General features: G+C 43.8%; 1 pseudogene; it reads right to left on the reverse strand.

The window, feature by feature from the left end:
* Positions 1 to 3,227: 3,227 nt before the first annotated feature.
* LOC113457420 lies at positions 3,228 to 3,379 on the reverse strand (annotated as a pseudogene).
* Positions 3,380 to 6,399: the final 3,020 nt, after the last annotated feature.

Raw genomic sequence — 6,399 nt, forward strand, 5'->3', positions numbered from 1 at the left:
TCATAGGCGCTGCTGTGCACCTAGAGTGTCCTCATAGGCTCTGCTGTGCACCTAGGGTGTCCTCATAGGCTCTGCTGTGCACCTAGAGTGTCCTCCCACACGCTGCTGTGCACCTAGAGTGTCCTTGTAGGCTCTGCTGTGCACCTAGAGTGTCCTTGTAGGCTCTGCTGTGCATCGTGCTGATACTTCTACCACACTACACACCGAAAGTCCTCAGCACAAATATTTGTTGAATGAAAGAAAAAGATGCGCTCTCTGGGAGGAAGAAAATGATTAGACAAATCATTGACTTAGGACACTTCCACAATGGAATTACTATGTCCCACTTGGAATGTGCAACACTTAGGTGAAAGACCTCTCTGTGTCCTTGGAGAAGTTAGAGAGCAAAGTGAAACCTCTGAGCAGGGGCAAAGAGAAATGATGAAATGTTTTCACCTGGGCTCTTTCAAAAGAGCCAGTGTGGGTCATAACTGACCTTTGAGCTGAAACCTGAGAGGCTTCCCTTTCTCTGTGAACAGCCAAATTTAAATATTTCCTCTCATTGATTGCTGCTTAATGGCAGAGAAAACGTAGGCTCTACAATCAGAGAGCCCGAGTTTCGGTTTGGGGTCATAGTTTATTAGCATGTGGAATGTGGTTCTTTGGACAAATTACTTATTTTTCATGGACCCTGTTTCCCCACTGGCAAAAACAAAAAACAAACAAACAAAAAAAAAACACTTCCTTCTCTGGCTGCTTCACTGCGTTGCTCAGGTACTAAATACAATAAAAGCACCTAGGACAACCCATTCTGGCTGCCTTTCAGTCCATAGTTTTTTGGATCTTCAAGCATACTGTTCTCTTTGATGAAAGTAAGGTTTACTTGGTACTGATTAATTTAGCAATCATTTTAGATCCCTTCTGGAGCATGTCAGACGCACAGAATAGGAGAAGGACCACCACACAGACGAGGCCAGATCCAATGGTGAAGTCACATTCTAACTGTCTGTACAGGTAACAGTTTATTCCTTGAATTTATATTATAGAGATAAAAATTCAACCCTTGTAACAATTCCAAAAGAAAGAGGAAAGACTGGCTCTAGGAATCTGATGTGGCTGTTGAGCCTGCGAGCAGCCGGAGAGGGTTTTATTTTTAGAGTTTGGATTTCCACATGTGGGCAGACACAGAAGCCTGGGTTCCTGGCGGGAGTCAGACCATTTAATTTAGGGAGGAGGGGCCAGAGCAGTCTTGAGGGAGCACAATTCCTCCTCCTCTTGAACCAGGAGTTAGAGACAGAGAGTGAGGAAAAAGAATGACAGTTATCTGTCTTGGGACTACTTTATTTTTCTATATTTCAACTAGTTTGTGGCAGAGGCTTCCTTGTTCCGAAAATGTTTGCATTCCAGAAGAGCTCATGCTCACTCTTCAGATGTGTCTTATGGAAAACATCCTGTTTAGGGGAAGGAACGGACTGGGAGGAGTGGGAAAAGGGAGCAAACGGGGAGGGAAGACATGGTCAGACTATATAATATACTAGCTTGAAAACATCCTTAGGAATCCAGTGTTATGTACAGTGAATATCCAAATATACTACACACGCACACCATACTCAAAGATCCTAGGGGATACACCCTCACACACTCAACCCGATCTCTGGGGGTTGGATCACACTTTGTCAGGAACAAAGTCAATAGAAGCATGACTGAGGGAAAGATCTTGGTCAGCGTGGGCAATGACCCCATCACCCCTGCTCTTTATAGTTTAAACAGATGACTCAGGCAGAATTTACCCATGGATTTTTCCATGTTGTTTTGGAGAAAGTACCAGTTTCAACCAAGCTATGGATGATACGACCTGCGTGCCTGAAAATCCCTGTCGCTACAATATGCAAGCAGGAGTGAGGTCAGGGAGCCCCGGATTCTAAACAGAGACAAAGTCTGGGGAGAGAAGCCAAATGGAGATGACCAGTTAAAGTAGAAAAGTAAACTTCAATTTTGAAGTTTAAAATATTTAATGTGTGTGTGTGAGAGAGAGAGAGTGCACATGCGTGTGTGTGTGTATGTGTGGTAAATGTGTATATGGTGTGTGCATGTGTGTGTGGTATATTATGGTATGTGTGGCGTATGTAAAGTGTGTGTGTGTCGTGTATGTATGGTGTATGTGTGTGAGTGTGTGTGTGCATAAGTGAGTGTGTATGGTGTGTGCATGTGTGTGTGATATATTATGGTATGTGTGGCGTATGTAAAGTGTGTGTGTGTGTCATGTATGTATGGTGTGTGTGTGTGCATAAGTGAGTGTGTATGGTGTATGTGCATGTGTGTGTGGTATATTATGGTATGTGCGGCGTATGTAAAGTGTGTGTGTGTGTTGTGTATGTATGGTGTATGTATGTGAGTGTGTGTGCATAAGTGAGTGTGTATGGTGTATGTGCATGTGTGTGTGATATATTATGGTATGTGTGGCGTATGTAAAGTGTGTGTGTCATGTATGTATGGTGTGTGTGTGTGCATAAGTGAGTGTGTATGGTGTATGTGCATGTGTGTGTGGTATATTATGGTATGCGTGGTGTATGTAAAGTGTGTGTGTGTCGTGTATGTATGGTGTATGTGTGTGAGTGTGTGTGTGCATAAGTGAGTGTGTATGGTGTATGTGCATGGTGTTGTAGGAGGCCACTTGTTCATTTCCTGGCTGCCCAGACTCCCAAAATAACCGCACAGAAACTGTATTAATTAAATCACTGCTTGGCTCATCAGCTCTAACTTCTTATTGGCTAACTCTTACATCTCAATTTAACCCATCTCCATTAATCTGTGTATTTCCACGTGGCAGTGGCTTACCAGCAAAGTTTGTCTCTGGCGGCAGTTCCGCAGCTTCTCTAAACTCCTCTTTCTCCCAGCATTCAGTTCAGTGTTCCCCTCCTAGCTCTGTTCTATTCCAGCAGGCCAAGCCAGTCTCTTTATTAACCAGGGATATTCACAGTATGCAAAGGAAAATCCCACATCGGTATGGTGTGTTTGCGTAGTGTATGTGTGCATATGTGTGTGTGTGTGTGTAGTGTATGTGTGTGTGGGGGGGTGGTATTTGTGTGATATATATGTATATATATAGTATGTGTGCATGCATAAATGAGTATGTGTGGTATATGTGTGTATGTATGGTATGTGTGGTATGTGTACATGTGTGTGTATATGTGGGTAGTGTGGTGTGTGTGTATTGCACACCTGTATAGGTTAGAGGATAACTTATTTGTAAGAGACATTTATCTCCTTCTACTACCACAAATTGTGCATCCCAGTTTCCCACATTTGGGGATATCACAGGGACCAGTGCATGCAGAGTGCAATGGAGAAGCCTCACCCTGGGAAAACCATGCTGTGATCTCCCCTGCCAAGTAAGTACTCATCTCTATCCCTTTTTAAATTTCATTTTTGGGACTGATTATCACTAAATTGCCTAGACTTACCTCAAACTTGCAATCCATTTTCCTCAGCACCTAGGGTTACAAGCATGCTGATTGAATGATAAGTTTTTTTTTTAAATAAGGGATTTATTGGATAATAGTAATCAAACTTATTAATTGATATAAAGAACTCATTTTCATTTTAATTTAAGTTCTTGAATGTTGCATGTATGCTGTATACCAGTACTTCAGGCCAAGACTAAAGTAATAAATTGCTTTTAAAAATGGCCAGCATTGAACTCTTTCTATGATTTCTACACCTCCTTAGGTTTCAGTCTGTGTTTTAGTTTACTGTGTACTCTGTAGCTGTTTTCACACACCGAGGGCTGAGTCTCTATCTGCTTCCTTGGGCCTCGCTGGGTACTTAACCCATGTTTAGGCACAGAAAGCAACACAGAACTCATGAGGGACACCAATATTCAGGAAATGGTCAGTGTTTTGCCGGTTTCCAGATTCCTCTACTTTGAGACATACCTCATACCTTCCGCTTGCCCTCCGTGTCCAGTCTTCACCCTTCTCTCCACACTGACCTCTGCCCTAAGAGTTGACTTCTGTGGGTTCAGCTGAAGGGGCAACCAAGAAGTAGGTGGGTATCACAGCTCTTCTCAAGGCAGTTCTGCTTTAAAACCAGCTTCTAGTAACTGCCCTCACTACCCCATGCCGATGTAGAGAGACAATATTGTTCTTCAGAATCTTTTGTGGCCTTAAGATAGCTCATTGTCCATATGAAGTTCCTACTGTTGCCCGTGTTTTGTCTATTTTGTTCTGAAACTTCTGTCACCAAACCCTGCAGGAATGACTGAATGAGAGTATATGACTGAACATTCTTTCTTTCAGAGACCCTGATTGAAACAGATCAACTATTACAGCAACAACAACAACAACAATAAAACTCTGTAATCTGGGGGCATGGGAGCTGCCTCAGGGCGTAAGAGTGCAGAGCATTGCGAGGGCCTGAGTTTGAATGCCCAGAAGCCATGTAAAAGCTGGACACCCAATGGGGGCATCTGTAATCCCTGTGTTCTTATGAGGAGATTGGCGTACAATAGAAGAATCCCTGCAATCCCAAGGGCCTGTCAGACTAGCAGGCACAGTGGCAAAACAAATAATAAACCCTGTCTCAAACATTTTGGAAGGTGAGAGCCAAGCCCCAAGGTTGTCCTCTGACCTCCATGTATACAGACAAGCATACACAACCCACAATTCTTCTCTCTCTCTCTTTCTCTCTTTCTCTCTCTCTCTCTCTCTCTCTCTCTCTCTCTCTCTCTCGCTCTCTCCCTCTTGCTTTGTTGGGTTTTTGTTTTTTGAGATAGGGTTTCTCTGTGGAAAGTCCAGGCTGTCCTGGAACTCACTCTGTAGACCAGGCTGGCCTCAAACATAGAGACGTGCCTACCTCTGCCTCCTGAGTGCTGGGATTAAAGGCGTGCACCACCCACAGCAGGGTGAGCCATAATTCTTGTAGTGATTGCTTCTAAACACCTCAAAAATTCTGAAAGTCTACATTTCTATTGGTTTCAACCTACTTACAATGGATTGATTGAGAATGACCCCCATAGATCCATATGTTTGAATGCTGGTCCCAAGTTGGTGGAACTGTTTGGGAAGGATTGGGGGGTGTGCCTTGTTGGAGGAATTGTGTCACTGGGGGCAGGTTTTGAGGTTACAAAAACCCACACCATTCCAGTTGACTCTTCCTCTGCTTCCTGGTTGTTGTTTCAACATGTGGGCTTTCCGCTACTTCTGCAGCACTGCGCCCACCTGCCTGCTGCCATGCTCCTCTGAAATTGTAAGTAAATCGTCTACAATCTCCTATAAGTTGCTTTGGTCATGGTGTCTCTTGTCAACAATAGAAAAGTAACCAAGACACTACTAAAGTATCAAGTCCCTTCCACATGTCACTGTATCATCCCCTGTCTTGTTTTGATGAAAACATTCTGCCAGATAGCAAGTGGGGAGAAAAGTATCCATTTTAGCTTGGAGTTTGAGAGTGGAGACAGTCCTCAGTGGTGGAGAGGGCCTGGCAGGAAACAGCCGCGGGCCCAGGGACAGGATGCTGACCTCACCTTTCCTCCTCACACAGGAAATAGAAGGGGAGGAGGGAGGGAAGGTGGGAAGGAGAGAAACAGAGGCAGAAAAAGCTCAAGAATGCAGGAAGTACAGTTGGGTTAGAAAACCTCAACACCCCTCCCCAGTGAGAGACTTCCCTGAGCAATGCCACACCACTAAAAGGCTGAAAGACGATGTCATCACCCTAGGATTTATTGTTCAAATATATGAAACTATGAGGAACATTTCTCATTCAAACCACCACAGCTACCCACCCTTAAACTAAGGTCACACCTGTTTTCTTCCAGGGCTTCCTTACTGACCCCATCTGTCTTCGGGGTTGTTTGCTTGCTTTTGGAAATTTTAACCCATCTTCCTTAGAAGCAGCCTCATGTGTGAAGTTAAAGAGAATATGAATATTAGGGTTGTTGAGTATGGTGGAGTCTGATGGGAAAGGGAAGGAAATACTAGCCCAGAAAAGTCAAACTTTTTCATTACAAAAGTCCTCAAAACCTTGGAAGTACAACATCCTCTAAGAGGAGGCAGAGTGTCTCTCAAGCCAGATAACACTTGTTGCCACTACGCAATGGTTGGCACTCTTCAGCCACAGCTGGATGACCTTGTCCTATGAATATGTTCTACATGTTGTCCTTCTCTTCTTTCATTCATATTCATCAAAAAAATCGATAAATACAGACAAAATCGGCCACAGTTCTAAGAGATAATCCATTGATTCTGCATTTATCAGAATCTCAAAAGGTGTGGGGGTAAGGTAGAGAGTGACCAGTACTCCCTGCAAGTTCCAGTCTGAGGTCCTGGTCATTCATTCAGATGTTTTTCTGTTTTTTTTTACCTTTAAGTGTGTGCGCGCACATTGTGTGTGTGTGTGTGTGTGTGTGTGTGTGAGAGAGAG

Source organism: Microtus ochrogaster, chromosome 26 (assembly GCF_000317375.1).
Source record: "Microtus ochrogaster isolate Prairie Vole_2 chromosome 26, MicOch1.0, whole genome shotgun sequence".
Lineage (NCBI taxonomy): Eukaryota > Metazoa > Chordata > Mammalia > Rodentia > Cricetidae > Microtus > Microtus ochrogaster.